The following is a 15,467-nucleotide window of genomic DNA, read 5'->3' as shown; positions in this document are numbered from 1 at the left end:
ATGGGTACATCACAGTTTATTTAACTATTCATTTATTCTTGGACATTGTGGTTGTTTCCAGTTTTTCGTTATTACAAAAAAAGCTGCTCTACACATCATGCACGGATTATGTGTGGATATAATGTTTCATTTCTCTGACATAAATGCCTGGGAGTATAATTGTGGACATATAACCTACTTCCTCTTCCACAAGAAGGGAGGATAGCACTCCGTGTGTCAGATGGGAGCGAATACAAGCTCTGAGGCCCACTGAACACTTGCATTTGGCTACGTTTTTCCAGTGGCATCAATAAAGGGTTGGACGAGGGACTCATTCAGGAGCAGACAAGGCTCCATCCCAACATTGCCCAGGCTCTGGGGAACCTTCTTCCTTCCTTCAGCTGGGCAGCTCTTGGTGAGGCTGGTGAGGATGAGGCCACAGCTGACTACATCCTAGGGTCCTGGACTTGGGAGTTTGGGGCACAGCCCACAACCACAAACCCTTCTTTTCCTGGGTCCCCATGTGGGGCATCACCATGAAGATCTCAGGGAGGTGAGGGGCCCAGTGGAGAGCAGAGGCCCCAGGTAACAGAAGCACTATTTCCTGTAGGTGTGTCCAAGTCTCTGAGAACATAAGATAAACATCTGTTCACCTTGACGCTACCTTCTCTGCCTGGTTCTATGTCACAATCTGGAAATAGAAACTGTCTCAAATCTAGAAGTGGGCTACTGTCTCCCAGCCATTGCACCCCATCCTGGATACTTCCCCTTATATAACAGGAGGTGGGGCCTCTCTCCTCTCACAGAGCAGAGTCCGGGCTCTCCCAGCACACATTAGGACAGAGCAGGCTCCTCAGGCCTCCAGGATGCTGGTCCCTGCCTCCTGGCCCCACCCTCCTCCTTGCCTGCTGCTGACTCTGCTGCTGGGCCTCACAGGTGAGCACTTTCTGGGGTTACAATTCCCTTTCCCTGCTCCTGGACCTCCTCCTGGCCCTCAGAAATTTTAGAACCTCCAACACAAACAGGGTGCATCACCCAGTGCTTTCACAGAAGGCTTGAGCGCATGAAATCGGGGATCTGGGCTTTTTCTGGGTGGGTCTATTGTCTTATTCTGGGTACCAGAGGCATCAAAACAGATGATGCTTCAAACCACAATGGTGGCAGCTTTGTGCATGTTAAAACCTCTAATTGTCACAACATCCTTGTGTGAGAAGTACGACTATCACCCCCGATTTGCAGATGAGGAAACTGAGGCAGAGGTAGTAACTTGTCCAGCATCACCTCTGTGAGGCCAGATTCAAGTCCAGGCTGAGCAGCTCCAGAGATTGTTCTTTTAACCATATAATACAGCTTCTCAGTGGAGGCTGATTGGGGGAAAATAAAAAACCACAGAGAAGTAAACTGAAGAATAGTCATCTCCCATCAGGCCACTCCAGGACCCTGAGTTCAAGTTCTGCTGTTTACTCAGGAACTTTTGTTGCTGATGTGTGGCATGGTGCCTGTGTGTCAAGTATGTTGTGAACATTTAAAAATCTATTATAATTTCATTTAATCCTCAAACAACCTCTGTCCTCGCATGTGAGTCCATACTCTATATACATTTGAGATGCATGTATCTGTGTGTGTTTGTGTGCATAAGAGAGTGTGAGGGAGGGCACACACACATGAGATTTTTGAAAGGCCTTTCCTTATTGTTTGCTTCAAATTGTTCTTTGGTCTACAGGAAACACACATGAACAGATGTTTAGTTCTCTCTCTCTCAAACATCTTCTCTCTTTTCTACTTCTCTAAACTTACCCATTACCTTCTCCAGACTCTTAAGACAAGCAGGCATCTCTCTTGGTAAAGTGAGTAGAATTTTATGCACTATAATCTTGGCATCTCTTTTCCATGATTGATGGGGGTGAGAAGGAGAGAAGGAGGTAAAAGATGCAGAGCCTCCTTCTTGTGTGAACTACATCTGTAGTTATATTTTTACCCAGGTCTGCATCCTCTAATGTTGGTCGAAGCATCATAGCTCCAGGAAGTAGGATGATAGCACCTTTTCAATGGCTTGAACACTCACCATGTGCAGAAACTGTTGGACATTCCCATAATATAATGTGATCTGTAATCTCTTGTGAGCATCGTCTCCAGGGTAGGTCCTCTTGTCACCCTTAACTACTCAAGAGAAAAGAGAAGCACAAAGAGGTTCAAGGTCACTCCATGGTACATGGTGGAGCTACTATTTCAACCCAAACGGCCTGATCCCAGAGCTCACAGATTTCCCCATGACTCCACTTCCATCTCATGAGATGTCTGCCACTTAGGCCAAGGGGGTGGGGAAGGGTGGGTGCTGGGGGGAGGGGTTGTGGTTTTCTGCTCTCGGGTTCTTCCTCTTCCTGCACATGCACAAGATGCTTTTGGTTTTCACTAAGTCATCTAGTTGGGACGCTCTGTGTCCGACATAAATACACAAATTGTCACACTTAAGGTAAGTTTCAGAGCATCAGGGAGAAGTGTGATTGGCCAATTCTCACGTGTAATACAAATATTTATCAAATACCTCCAATGTACCAAAGCATTATGGGAACTCGGGGTGTGTTGGTGAACAAAGAGACGAAGTAACTGCCCTCATGGAGCTTATATCCCAGTGGGGAGATGACAGTAAACAATAGACAGAATTAATCATTAAATATTATAGAATGTCAGAAAGTGATCAGTTTTAGGGGGAAATGAAAGCATTGCTGAATAGGAGAGTTGGGGGATCTGTAAGTTGGGGCGTATGTTAAACAGGGATGCCCAGGTGGGCATCACTGAGAAGGGAAGTTTGAGCCAACAGTGAAGAAGGTTGGGAGTGAGCCTTGGCGTTATGTGGGGGAAGAGCCTTCCTGTCAGGGAACAGCATGTGCGAAGTCTGTGAGAGTAGAAACTTCCTGCTTTGTGCAGGTATTCTAGCTTTATCTCAGTGTGAGAAGATTGCCATTGCCAAGTTTTGAAGAAAGAAGTGAGATACTGTGATGTAAGGTTTACAATATCATAGCATTTAGTGGAGAATAGACTCCAACAGGACACAGAGAGAGGCAGGTAGAACATTCATACAGACAGAGAGAAATGACTGGTACCAGGACAGTAGCCGGTAGAGGCAAGGGGAAGATGGAGACCTGGGTGTAGGCGGAAGTGGAGCCACAGGGTTTCTGATGCACAGGATTCAGGTGGGAGAGCAAGACTCCCCGTGTTGGTGACCTGAGCATCTGGAAGAATAAAGGTGGCTCAGGTGAGGTATAAAGAGTTGTTGGGAAGATTCAGGAGTTCACTCTGGACATCTTAAGTGTGAGATATGTTTTTCCATCCAAAGGAAAACGTGAGTGGGCAGTTGGACATACAGTGCAGAGTTCAGGGAAAGGCCTGGGTCACGGGTGTGGGTGTGAGGGTTACAGAAGCACAGACGCAGAGCGTGTCATTCCCCCTCCTCTCCACGCTCTGATGTCTCTCCTCTCTCCCTCCTCCTTTCCCTCCTCTTCTCCCTCCAAGATTCATTCCTGTTTCCCCCATTTTGGTCTCTGCCGTTCCACTTCCCTGTCCCCATCCTTCTTCTCCTGCCTTCAAATTCAGTCCCTCTCCTGTCCTTGGCAAGAAAGTGCCTGCCCTGTGACAGCACGTGGCCTCCTTGGGGGCTGTGGTCACACCCAGTGCTGAGGGGGAGGGGCTCACCAGCTCACGCTCTGCAAAGGCGGCCCACAGATCCTCTCCCTGAGGAGAAGCTGAGAAACAGAGCAGAACACAGGGTTTGTCGGTGGTGCCGCTGCTGCCTCCTCCTCTGAGGGACTTGGTTTGTTTCCTTTGTCGTCTGTGGTTTTGGTGTCACATTCAACAAATCATTGCTACATCTGAAGTCATGAGGAGTTTTGCCTATGGGTTTTTTTTTTCCTAAGAATTTTAAAGTAGTAGTTCTTATATTTAGGCTTTTGATTTATGTTGCATTTGTTTTTGTTTATGATACAAGATAAGGGTCCAACTTCAATGTTTTGCATGTGGATATCCAGTCTCCCAGCACCAAGATATTGAAACACTATCTTTTCTGCATTAAACAGTCTTGGCATCCTCGTTGAAAATCATCTCACATGCGTGTGAGGGCTTCTTTCTAGGCTCTCAGTTCTATCCCTTTGATCTCTCCATCTATTCTAATGACAGGACATTACTGTGATTACTGTAGCTTTGTACTGAGTTTTTCAAACAAGAAATGTGAGTCCTTCAACTACATCCTTCTTTCAAGATTACTGCATTGTTTGGGGTCCCTTGACATTTTACATGAGCTTCAAAATAAACTTATTTCTTCAAAGAAGGCCATTGATGTTTTGATAGATATTTTGTTGGATCTATAGATTGCTTTAGCTGCTACNGCCACGGGGTTTCTGATGCACAGGATTCAGGTGGGAGAGCAAGACTCCACGTGTTGGTGACCTGAGCATCTGGAAGAATAAAGGTGGCTCAGGTGAGGTATAAAGAGTTGTTGGGAAGATTCAGGAGTTCACTCTGGACATCTTAAGTGTGAGATGTTTTTCCATCCAAAGGAAAACGTGAGTGGGCGGTTGGACATACAGTGCAGAGTTCAGGGAAAGGCCTGGGTCACGGGTGTGGGTGTGAGGGTTACAGAAGCACAGACGCAGAGCGTGTCATTTCCCCTCCTCTCCACGCTCTGATGTCTCTCCTCTCTCCCTCCTCCTTTCCCTCCTCTTCTCCCTCCAAGATTCATTCCTGTTTCCCCCATTTTGGTCTCAGCCGTTCCACTTCCCTGTCCCCATCCTTCTTCTCCTGCCTTCAAATTCAGTCCCTCTCCTGTCCTTGGCAAGAAAGGGTCTGCCCTGTGACAGCACGTGGCCTCCTTGGGGGCTGTGGTCACACCCAGTGCTGAGGGGGAGGGGCTCACCAGCTCACACTCTGCAAAGGCGGCCCACAGATCCTCTCCCTGAGGAGAAGCTGAGAAACAGAGCAGAACACAGGGTTTGTCGGTGGTGCCACAGCGGCCTCCTCCTCTGAGGGACTTGGTTTGTTTCCTTTGTCATCTGTGGTTTTGGTGTCACATTCAACAAATCATTGCTACATCTGAAGTCATGAGGAGTTTTGCCTATGGGTTTTTTTTCCTAAGAATTTTAAAGTAGTAGTTCTTATATTTAGGCTTTTGATTTATGTTGCATTTGTTTTTGTTTATGATACAAGATAAGGGTCCAACTTCAATGTTTTGCATGTGGATATCCAGTCTCCCAGCACCAAGATATTGAAACACTATCTTTTCTGCATTAAACAGTCTTGGCATCCTCGTTGAAAATCATCTCACATGCGTGTGAGGGCTTCTTTCTAGGCTCTCAGTTCTATCCCTTTGATCTCTCCATCTACTCTAATGACAGGACATTACTGTGATTACTGTAGCTTTGTACTGAGTTTTTCAAACAAGAAATGTGAGTCCTTCAACTACATCCTTCTTTCAAGATTACTGCATTGTTTGGGGTCCCTTGACATTTTACATGAGCTTCAAAATAAACTTATTTCTTCAAAGAAGGCCATTGATGTTTTGATAGATATTTTGTTGGATCTATAGATTGCTTTAGCTGCTACTGACATCTGTATAATATTAAGTCTTCCAGTCCATGAACACAGATGTTTTTCCATTTAAGTCTGCTGAAATTTCTTTCAGCAATGTTTATTGCTTTTCAGTGTACAGGTCTTTCACCCCAGTGATTAAATTTTTTTCCAAAGTATTTTATATTTTTTGTTGCTATTGAAAATGAAATTGTTAGCTTACTCTCATTTTTGAATTGTTCATCACTACTGTAAATTGTAACTGAGTTTTGTTACCATAAAAATCTTAAGAATGTCCTTTTTTCTGATTTTACTTATTTAAATCTTCTCTCCTTTTTTGTTAGTCAGTATAACTAAAGGTTTGTTAATTGTGCTTTAGATGTTTTTGAAGAACCACTCCTGGTTTTGTTGATTTTTCTGTTGTTTTTCTATTTGCATTTTATTTATGTTTGCACTACTCTTTATAATCTTCTTCTTTCTGACACCTTAAGTTTGCAGTTTGTTTTGATTTTCTTTCTCTAATTCCTTAAGGTGCACAGTAACATTATTCATTTATGATATTTTCTCTCTCTTTTTCTCTTTTTTTAAAGATCTTTTTATTTATTTGTAGAGAGAGTGGGAGGGAGGGAGAGAGAGAGGAAGAGAAACATTGATGTCAGAGAGAGAAACATTGATCAGTTGCCTCTCATATATGCCCCAACTAAGACTGAAGGCATGGACCAAAGTTGGCAGAACATAGGCTCGTGCCCTGAGTGGGAATCATACCTGCAAATTTTTGGTTTACAGGATGATGCTCCAACCAACTGAACTACACCTGCCAGGGCTCTTTCTTCTTTTTAAATGCATGCATTTGCATCTATGAATTTCCCTCCATGACTGCTTTGCCTGCATCATATGTTTTGTTGTGTTGTGTTTTCACTCCCATGTTTCTTAAGGTTCTCTAATTTCTCTTGTGATTTCTTCTTTGACCTACTGATTTTTTTTATTTCTTTTTTTAAAATTTATTTAATTCTTATTCAAGTACAGTTTTCTGTTTTATATTCCCTGCCCTGCCTCCCCCCAGTGCTCCCCACCTCCCTCCCATTTCCGCCCCCCACCTTAATTATTGTCCATGTGTCCTTTTTACTTATTCATGTGAGTCCATCCCCTTTTCCCCTATGATTCTCTTCCCTCTCCTCTCTGGATCCTGTCAACCTGTTCCGTATTTGAGTGTCATTGGTCATATTTTGCTTGCTTGTTTGTTTTGTTGTTTATTTTCCTGTTAAAGGTGAAATCATATGGTATTTGTCTTTCACCGCCTGGCTTATTTTGCTCAACATAATGCTCTCCAGTTCCATCGATGTTGCTGCAAAAGGTAGGAGCTCCTTCTTCCTTTCTGCAGCATAGAATTCCATTGTGTATATGTACCATAGCTTTCTGATCCAGTCATTTACCAATGGGCATCTTGGTTGCTTCCAACTCTTGGCTGTCATAAATTGTGCTGCTATGAACATCGGGGTGCATAGGTGCTTTTGGATTGATGTTTCAGGGTTCTTAGGATATACTCCTAATAGTGGAATTGCTGGGTAAAAAGGTACGTTCATTTTTAGTTTTCTTAGAAAGTTCCATACAGTTTTCCATAGTGGTCGTACCAGTCTGCAATCCCACCAACAGTGAACTAGGGTCCCCTTTTCCCCACAACCTCTCCAGCACTTGTTGTTTGTTTCTTTGTTTATGATAGACATTCTGACTGGTGTAAAGTGGTATCTCATTGTGGTTTTAATTTGCATCTCTCTGATAGCTAGCGATATCGAGCATCTTTTTATATGTCTCTGGATCCTCTGTATGTCCTCCTTGGAGAAATGTCTGTTCAAGTCCTTTGCCCATTTTTTAATTGGGTTGCTTGTCTTCTTTGAGTGGAGTCGAGTGAGTTCTTTGTATATTTTGGAGATTAAACCTTTGTCTGAGGTATCATTGGCAAATATGTTTTCCCAAACTGTTGCTTCTCTTTTTATCTTGATACTGTTTTTCTCAGCCATGCAGAAGCTTTTAATTTTGATGAGATCTCATTTGTTTATTCTTTCCTTTATATCCCTTGCTCTAGGGGACATATCAGTAAAAATCTTGCTGTGTGGAATATCTGAGATTTTCCTGCCAATGCTCTCCTCTAGGGCTTTAATAGTTTCACAGCTTATATTTAAGTCTTTTATCCACCTGTATTAATTTTGTGTATGGTGTAAGTTGGTGCTCGAGTTTCATTTTTTTGCATGTAGCTGTCCAGTTCTCCCAATACCATTTGTTGAAGAGGCTATCTTTACTCCATTTTATGTTATTGCCCCCTTTGTCGAATATTAATTGACTGTAGAGAGTTGGGTTTATTTCTGGGTTCTCTATTCTGTTCCATTGGTCTATGTGCCTGTTTTTATGCCAGTACCAGGCTGTTTTGATTACAGTGGCCTTGTAATACAGTTTGATATCAGGTATTGTGATTCCTCCTACTTTGTTCTTCTTTCTTAATTTTGCAGCTGTTATTTGGGGTCTTTTATGGTCATTGTTGGTATATAAAAATGCCTTTGGTTTCTGGATATTGACTTTGTATCCCGCTGTTTTGCCAAATTCATTTATTAGTTTGAGCAGTTTTTTCGTAGAGGCTATAGGATTTTCCATGCACACTATCATGTCATCTGCAAACAATGCCAGTTTTGTTTCCTCCTTTCTGATTTGGATGCCTTTTATTTCCTTTTCTTGTCTGATTGCTGTGGCTAGAACTTCCAATACTATATTGAATAGAAGTGGTGAAAGTGGGCAACCTTGTCTTGTTCCTGATCTTAGTGGAAAAGCTTTTAGTTTTTGTCCATTGAGTATGATGTTGGCTGTATGACCTACTGATTTTTTTAGTGTGCTACTTAATTTCTTTTTATTCATGACTACTTCATTTTCCATCTGTGATTGCTTTCTAGTTTTCTTTTTCAAACTGTTTTACCAATCCACTGCTTGAATAGTTCTTCTTGTAGATTCCAGGTTTGGCCTTGTCATTCATACAGTGTGACAATGCCACATACATGGGTGTTTTACTTATAACACTGGTTTCTCTGACAGTCATAGAGGTGTGCCTGGTACAGAGAGCAATGGGCCTTCAAAAGAGGTCTATGTCTTAGTTCCCAGAACCTGGGAATATTTTACTTTATACAGTAAAGGAGATTTTGGAGAAGTCATTAAGTTAAGACTCTTGATATGGAAAGGTTATCCTAGATTTTCAGGTGGACACAGTATGATCACAAGCATTCTTACAAAAAGGTAGTAAGAAAATCAGAGTTAGAGAAGAACAAGTAACAAAACAAATCAAAAGGCTGGAGTTATAGGAAGCTGGAAATCATAAGAAAAGACATGTGGACATCCTCTAGAATTTGGAAAAGTGGGGAACAGCCTCCAAAAATGCAGCTTGGCTGACACCTTTAACTCAGTCCACTAATACCAGCTTTGGATTCTGACCTCTGGAACTATAAAATAATCAATTTCAGTTGTTTTAAGCCACTGAAATTTTGGTCTTTTCTTAAATCAGCCTAGGAATCTAATGTAACATGATTATACTATGGGGAAAAAATCTCAGGAACTTGAGACCTTGTTTTACTTCTTATTTGAATGACATGATCACTGTGTGTTGGGAGCTCTGCACGTCACTGTCACTCGGGTGCCCAGACTAACGGAGCAGAGCCCAGCGTGACATGGGGCATCTCCGTGGCAGAGGGAAGTTGCTCCATAGAGGGTCTTGCAGTTAAATCCATGTCCCACAACACACACTCTCACTGTGTACAGCTCAGTGGTCTAGAGAAGTCTCAGGGTCCCACCCTGCAATGTTCCATAAGTGGGACACTCCGTGAGGCAGAGAGTGCACAGCCAGAAATGTCTGGGGAAGCGTGACACTTCCGGAGGTGACTCAGCACTTTAACACACTCTTTTTGCTTATTTCAATGTGAATCATTTTATTATTATAATGACAAGATAGATGACATTTTTTCATATCCCCTTTGCATTCATGCTAGGGATAACAATGCTTTCTCTATTGTAAATGCTGCTTGATCCCTTTAAAACACATTATTTACAATGTGTTGAGTATTTGGGTATGCTTATTAAAATAAGAGACACTGACATATCAACCCTATTTGTATTGACATACATAAAAAAATTACAAATAAGGTACCAGTTTTCACTGACAATGGCAAAGGTTAATTTTTTTAAAGTATCTACAGTTTATCAGGGAGTATACAGGTGGGGGTGAAAGGGTGATCACGCATATAAACTAGCTAGAAGTGTGTTTAGTGCACAGCCTTCTGGGGGAACTACTTGGCAATACTCATCAAAGCTCTAAAAAAGTCTAATCCCTTTGAACCAATCGTTCCACTTCCAGAACCCTCTCTCAAGGACATGACTAAGCACACACCTCAGAACATGGTCACAGGGTGCTCCCCATACCACTGCTCACAGTGACATCTGCAGACGACCAAATGTCTGACCCAGAGGAACACTGAGTAAGCGGTGGCGCCCTCCCTTTCCGCAGGCTGTGGGTGTCCCCTCGATGCCACCCTCCCAGCCTCCCTCAGCTCCTTTCCCCCCACAGAGTCCACCTCCCACAGGGTCTAAGGATCACTTCCTCAGTGAGCTGACCCAGGGTACTGAGTCCAGGGAACCATGGAGGAATCTTCTGAGGACCCGTGGGAAATGCACTTCTCACTGACAAACTGAGACCTGAGAAGAGGAACAGCCTTTCCTGACTTTTCGATGCAGTTCTGTGAAGATGTGAAGCTGCAGTTACAGTAGCAGCTCTCGAGACCAGGAGACAAGCTTAAGGCCAAAAACCCTGAGGATGAGGCCAAATAGAGTCTTTAATGACTCATGTGAGCTGTGTGTGTGTGTGAGATAATGAATGTGCTTGGTTACTTATGTCAGTTATGTTTGGACACTTACCTTTGGTCAAAAGCATCCTGACTGACATTAGCTGTACAGTAGAACGCTTCAGAACCAGGGAAAGTCATACCACAGAAGTATTTATGAACAGCAGATATGCAGTTACTAGAAAAAAACTACAAAATCATGTTACCATTGTGAATTAAAAAGCGAGTACATTCACTAGAATTCATTTGCCAAGAAAAAGTTTTAGAAATAGTTATCTCTGCTATAGTTTGTCTTAGAAACAAAAATGTAAATGTTTCTTCATTGTATAATTGCATTTTCTGCAACAAGCACAAGCAGGCTGCCTGGGAGACACCGCAGGTGCAGTTTCAGACTTCTGAAACGACTCCTCGTGTTTTACTGGTGCTTGGTCTTCTGGCCGTTCTTTTGTTAAAAAAACGCTACACCTGTGAACTGTAATTAAGTGAAGCCCAGTAAAGCCACAGGCAATACAATGGGATATCCTGTATCACTGAAGATTCAGCCACCCGTCTCTATTTCTTCTGTCAGGTCAGTGCGATTTGGGGGAGGAAGAAAAGGAAGACACGTCTTCTACTACGCTTTGGTGAACTGATAGAATGCTGTTTTTCTTTTTTTAACCTCACCTGAGGACACTTTTTCATTTGTTTTTTTGTTGTTTTTTTTTTTGAGAGAGAGAGAGAGGGAAGGAGAAGGAAAGAGAAACATCACTGGGACAGAAGCATCAATTGGTTGCCTCCCTACATGCCCCGACCTGAGATCCTCACTGGGAGTGAGAATTGGACACAACCAGATGGGGGTCCCTTGAGCCTGAGCAGGTACCAGGGATCAAACCCACCACCTATGCTTGTGTTCTGATTGGGAATCGAACTCACAGCCCTTCAGCTACAAGGATGATGCTCCCACCAACCGAGCCACACCATACGAGCTAGGAGTACACTTTTTTAATAGGAAAAGTTGTGTTTTTCTTTTTCAAACTGTTTTGTGAAACAAAATTGGATAGCATCAGGCATTAACTTTTTATTGACTACAGAATAATACAAAACAGGTTTCATTTCTCTTGTGGTCTTATGATTACTTTGTACCATTTCATATCAAACTTTCTTCTGGGAAGCAAAAACTGTCCCAAAATGAAGGATCTTCAGGGGCCATGGGAACAGCAGGTGATACAATCATTGATGGTAAGGACCCACCGGGTTCCCTAAGAGTCACTGTGACAAATGGCCCTCATCGTTTTCTGTTCTTCAACCTCCTTTCCTTTTCTTCTTCTCCCTCCAGAGCCACTGTGTCTCTTTACGAGCCTGGCCTACACCCAGGGTTAGTGGGGACATAGCAAACATAAGCCGTTGTGGTTCAAATCCTAGTCCAAGTACCTATGGCTTTTATGAGGGTATCTTTCATTGCCCGCCCTGTAAAACATCCAGCCAAGTGCATTTATCCTTAAAGCTTCTGATTGTGTTTCTTACTCTTTGTTTGTAAACTTTCTTTTCATAATCTGAAAGAATTTTGAAATTGAAACATCACCTAGAAAACTTCTCCCCTTTACATCAATTCCAACTTGAGGCTCAGGTTCAGCAGCCCAGTCCCTTTCACGAGAGATGTGGAAGTTGAAATTGGGGTAAAAATTCAATGGGTCTTTATCAACTAATTTTGTCATCATTATAAGATCAGCCATGGCTGAGCTGGTGTCTCAGGAGCAGATGGACTGATGGACATGCTCCTGCTCCTCAGGCTGAATGGGTCACCCTGCCAGCAGCCCCTTGGCTCAGCTGGGCAGCCCAGTGTCACAGGAAAAGGCCCAGCACACACTCTCCATTGATGACACCAACCAGAACTGTTTGCAGGGAATGATTTAAACCTACTCTTTGTCATATCACTTTACTTCTCGGTGTCTCAGTTCCCTCATTCTTAATAAGGTCTGACATTGCAGGCATGTTGTGATGGTTACATGTATGACACATGCAATGTGCTGAGCTCAGGCCTGCTCAGGGTTTACACTCAGTCCATGAAAGCTGTTGTTGAAAAACACCTAACAAAACCCACACAATCACACAGGGATGGATAAATAACTGCTTTGTGTTTCCCTCCAGGAGGGGCAGGTGAGGAGCTGCAGGTGACTCATCCTGAGAAGTCAGTGGCAGTGGCAGCTGGAGAGACGGCCACTCTGAGCTGCACTGTGACCTCCATTCTCCCAGTGGGGCCCATCATGTGGTTCAGAGGGACAAGGCCAGGCCAGGAGTTAATCTACAGTCAAAAAGGAGGCCACTCTCCCTGAGTAACAAGTGCTGTAGATGTAACAAGGAAAACAACACGGACTTTTCCATCCGCATCAGTAACATCACCCCAGCAGACTCCGGTACCTACTACTGTGTGAAGTTCCACAGAAGAAGCCCTGACACGGAGCTCAAGTCTGGAGCAGGCACTCGGCTCACTGTGAGTGGTGAGTACAGTGTGGGATCCTCTGTCCCTGCTGTGTGACAACAAGTCTATAAGAAAGATCTTTGTTTTTATAGNGAAAAGGCCCAGCACACACTCTCCATTGGTGACACCAACCAGAACTGTTTGCAGGGAATGATTTAAACCTACTCTTTGTCATATCACTTTACTTCTCGGTGTCTCAGTTCCCTCATTCTTAATAAGGTCTGACATTGCAGGCATGTTGTGATGGTTACATGTATGACACATGCAATGTGCTGAGCTCAGGCCTGCTCAGGGTTTACACTCAGTCCATGAAAGCTGTTGTTGAAAAACACCTAACAAAACCCACACAATCACACAGGGATGGATAAATAACTGCTTTGTGTTTCCCTCCAGGAGGGGCAGGTGAGGAGCTGCAGGTGACTCATCCTGAGAAGTCAGTGGCAGTGGCAGCTGGAGAGACGGCCACTCTGAGCTGCACTGTGACCTCCATTCTCCCAGTGGGGCCCATCATGTGGTTCAGAGGGACAAGGCCAGGCCGGGAGTTAATCTACAGTCAAAAAGGAGGCCACTCTCCCTGAGTAACAAGTGCTGTAGATGTAACAAGGAAAAACAACACGGACTTTTCCATCTGCATCAGTAACATCACCCCAGCAGACGCCGGTACCTACTACTGTGTGAAGTTCCGCAGAGGAAGCCCTGACACGGAGCTCAGGTCTGGAGCAGGCACTCGGCTCACAGTGAGTGGTGAGTACAGAGTGGGACCCTCTGTCCCTGCTGTGTGACAACAAGTTCATAAGAAAGATCTTTGTTTTTATAGCAGAAACTAGGAATCAGGTGGTGTGTGCTTATAGTCAGGGTCTGATTCCTGGTCTGATGTCACCTCTTCTGCAGGTCAGGGAAGCTGAGGCCTGGGCAGGTCCTGCTATCTTCTTAGCCCCAATGGCCAGTAAAGGGCGGGAAAAGTCTGAAACCCTCATCTGCTTGACTCCCCAGCCCTCGCCTTCTCCAATCCTGTCCAGTCTGGGGCAAGGATGAGGGAGCTGAAGGTCTGAGGGACTTGTCCATCACGAGGTCAGATCTCACCCCTGCCTCCAGAGAGCCCCCACTCAGTGTGGCCGACCCCCCTCACTCACACTCACTGACACCCGCTGGGAGCCGGGCTCCGCTCTGGGTGCGGTGGGAGCTGCAGGGGCCTGAGCAGGCAGAGCTCTTCCCCACGGAGCTCCGTTCTCCTCCCTGCAGTTGGGAGAGATCCATGCAGGGCAGGGAGGGGGGCGTGTTCCTTTGTTTCCTCCTCAGAAGCATCCCAGGAGAAGACGTTCCTAAGGGGCACAGACTCCTGTCCACTCTGCCAGCCCTGCTGGGAGGAGGTGCCAGAGGTTGGGCGCTCACTGTGGGCCTGTCTGATAAACCCCCTTTATTTCAGGGACCTGGTCACACTGTCACTTTTGCTGTGAGCAGAGTTTTCTCACACTGTCCTTCTCCCTGGGTAGGAGTCCCCATGAGGGTGCCTTCAGGGTCACACCACTGAGGCAGCAAAAATATCCATCTAGGATTTTCTGCCAGACACCCAGGATCCTGAATCCTGGAATGTCAGCCCACAGAGAACATTTAGACCATCCTGCCTGACCCATTACGTACAGATGGGAGCCCAAGGCCAAGAGGTGACAGTGGTTTTGCCCTTGGTCGCATGGCCAGTGAGCGAGGGGATCATCCCAGAGCCCAACCTGAGTCCAAGCAAAATTCCTTCCTGCCCTGTTACAGGACTCTCTTTTTATGGAATACATGGCACATAGTAGGTCCTGAATAAGAGGTAATTACACCAAACCATTGAACAAGGGGCCAGAACATCCCTTTCATTGTTTTCTCAAAGGTTCACATGACCCTCACACCAGACCCGGAACCCCAAGGTGATTGAAATCCACTCGAACTTTTAGCCCCGTCCCCCCAAATCAAGCATCCACATCAGCACCTAAAGCTGCCCCTTCTTCAACGCCCGCCTCACCCTCCAGCGTATGGACACAGCATTGCTTATTGACAGTGTGTTGATGGATAAGTTGTTCCCAACCTCTGGCTATCAGAACAATGATGCAGTGAGGTACCTTTGTCCATGGGTCACTTGGTCAAGAGGGAGATGCCCCCTGGAAGTGGCATTGCTGGGTCCCAGGGTGTGTGATTTTACTTTGTGTGGCTATTGCCCATTGTTGTCCTGAATGTGGTAGCAATGGAGTCTCTCTACAGCCCCTGAACACTGGCCGGGAAGGTGGCTTTATCCTGAATTTTCTGATACAACAGAAGTTCCCAATGGCGTGGCCCTTGCCGAGACAATCACAGACAGTGTGTGGCTCCATCTCAGATCTGCTGCCTCCTGGTAAAGTCCTGGCTCCTCTTCCCAAGCTGCCTGCCCAGAGGGCGCCCTGGGTGAGAAGGCAGGGAGGTGGGAGGGGCGCGAGCAGCAGCTTTGTAGGTGCCTCACCTTCCTCATGACATTCACTCTGATAGCGGTGCTGTGGCAGAGGTTACTGTTGACTGGTGAAGACTCTGAGGCTCAGGGAGGGGGCCTGACTTGTGAGCAGGCAGGGAAGCTAAGATTGACCCCA

At 45.0% G+C, this 15,467-nt stretch overlaps 1 pseudogene; it reads right to left on the bottom strand.

Annotated features, from left to right (window-relative positions):
- Window positions 1-11,520: 11,520 nt before the first annotated feature.
- LOC118985993 (L-aminoadipate-semialdehyde dehydrogenase-phosphopantetheinyl transferase-like) lies at window positions 11,521-12,633 on the bottom strand (annotated as a pseudogene).
- Window positions 12,634-15,467: the final 2,834 nt, after the last annotated feature.

This window comes from Sturnira hondurensis, unplaced genomic scaffold (assembly GCF_014824575.4).
Source record: "Sturnira hondurensis isolate 20B ecotype Veracruz unplaced genomic scaffold, ASM1482457v3 Scaffold0004136, whole genome shotgun sequence".
NCBI classification, from domain to species: Eukaryota; Metazoa; Chordata; class Mammalia; order Chiroptera; family Phyllostomidae; genus Sturnira; species Sturnira hondurensis.
This window is presented reverse-complemented; position numbering and strand designations above follow the sequence as displayed.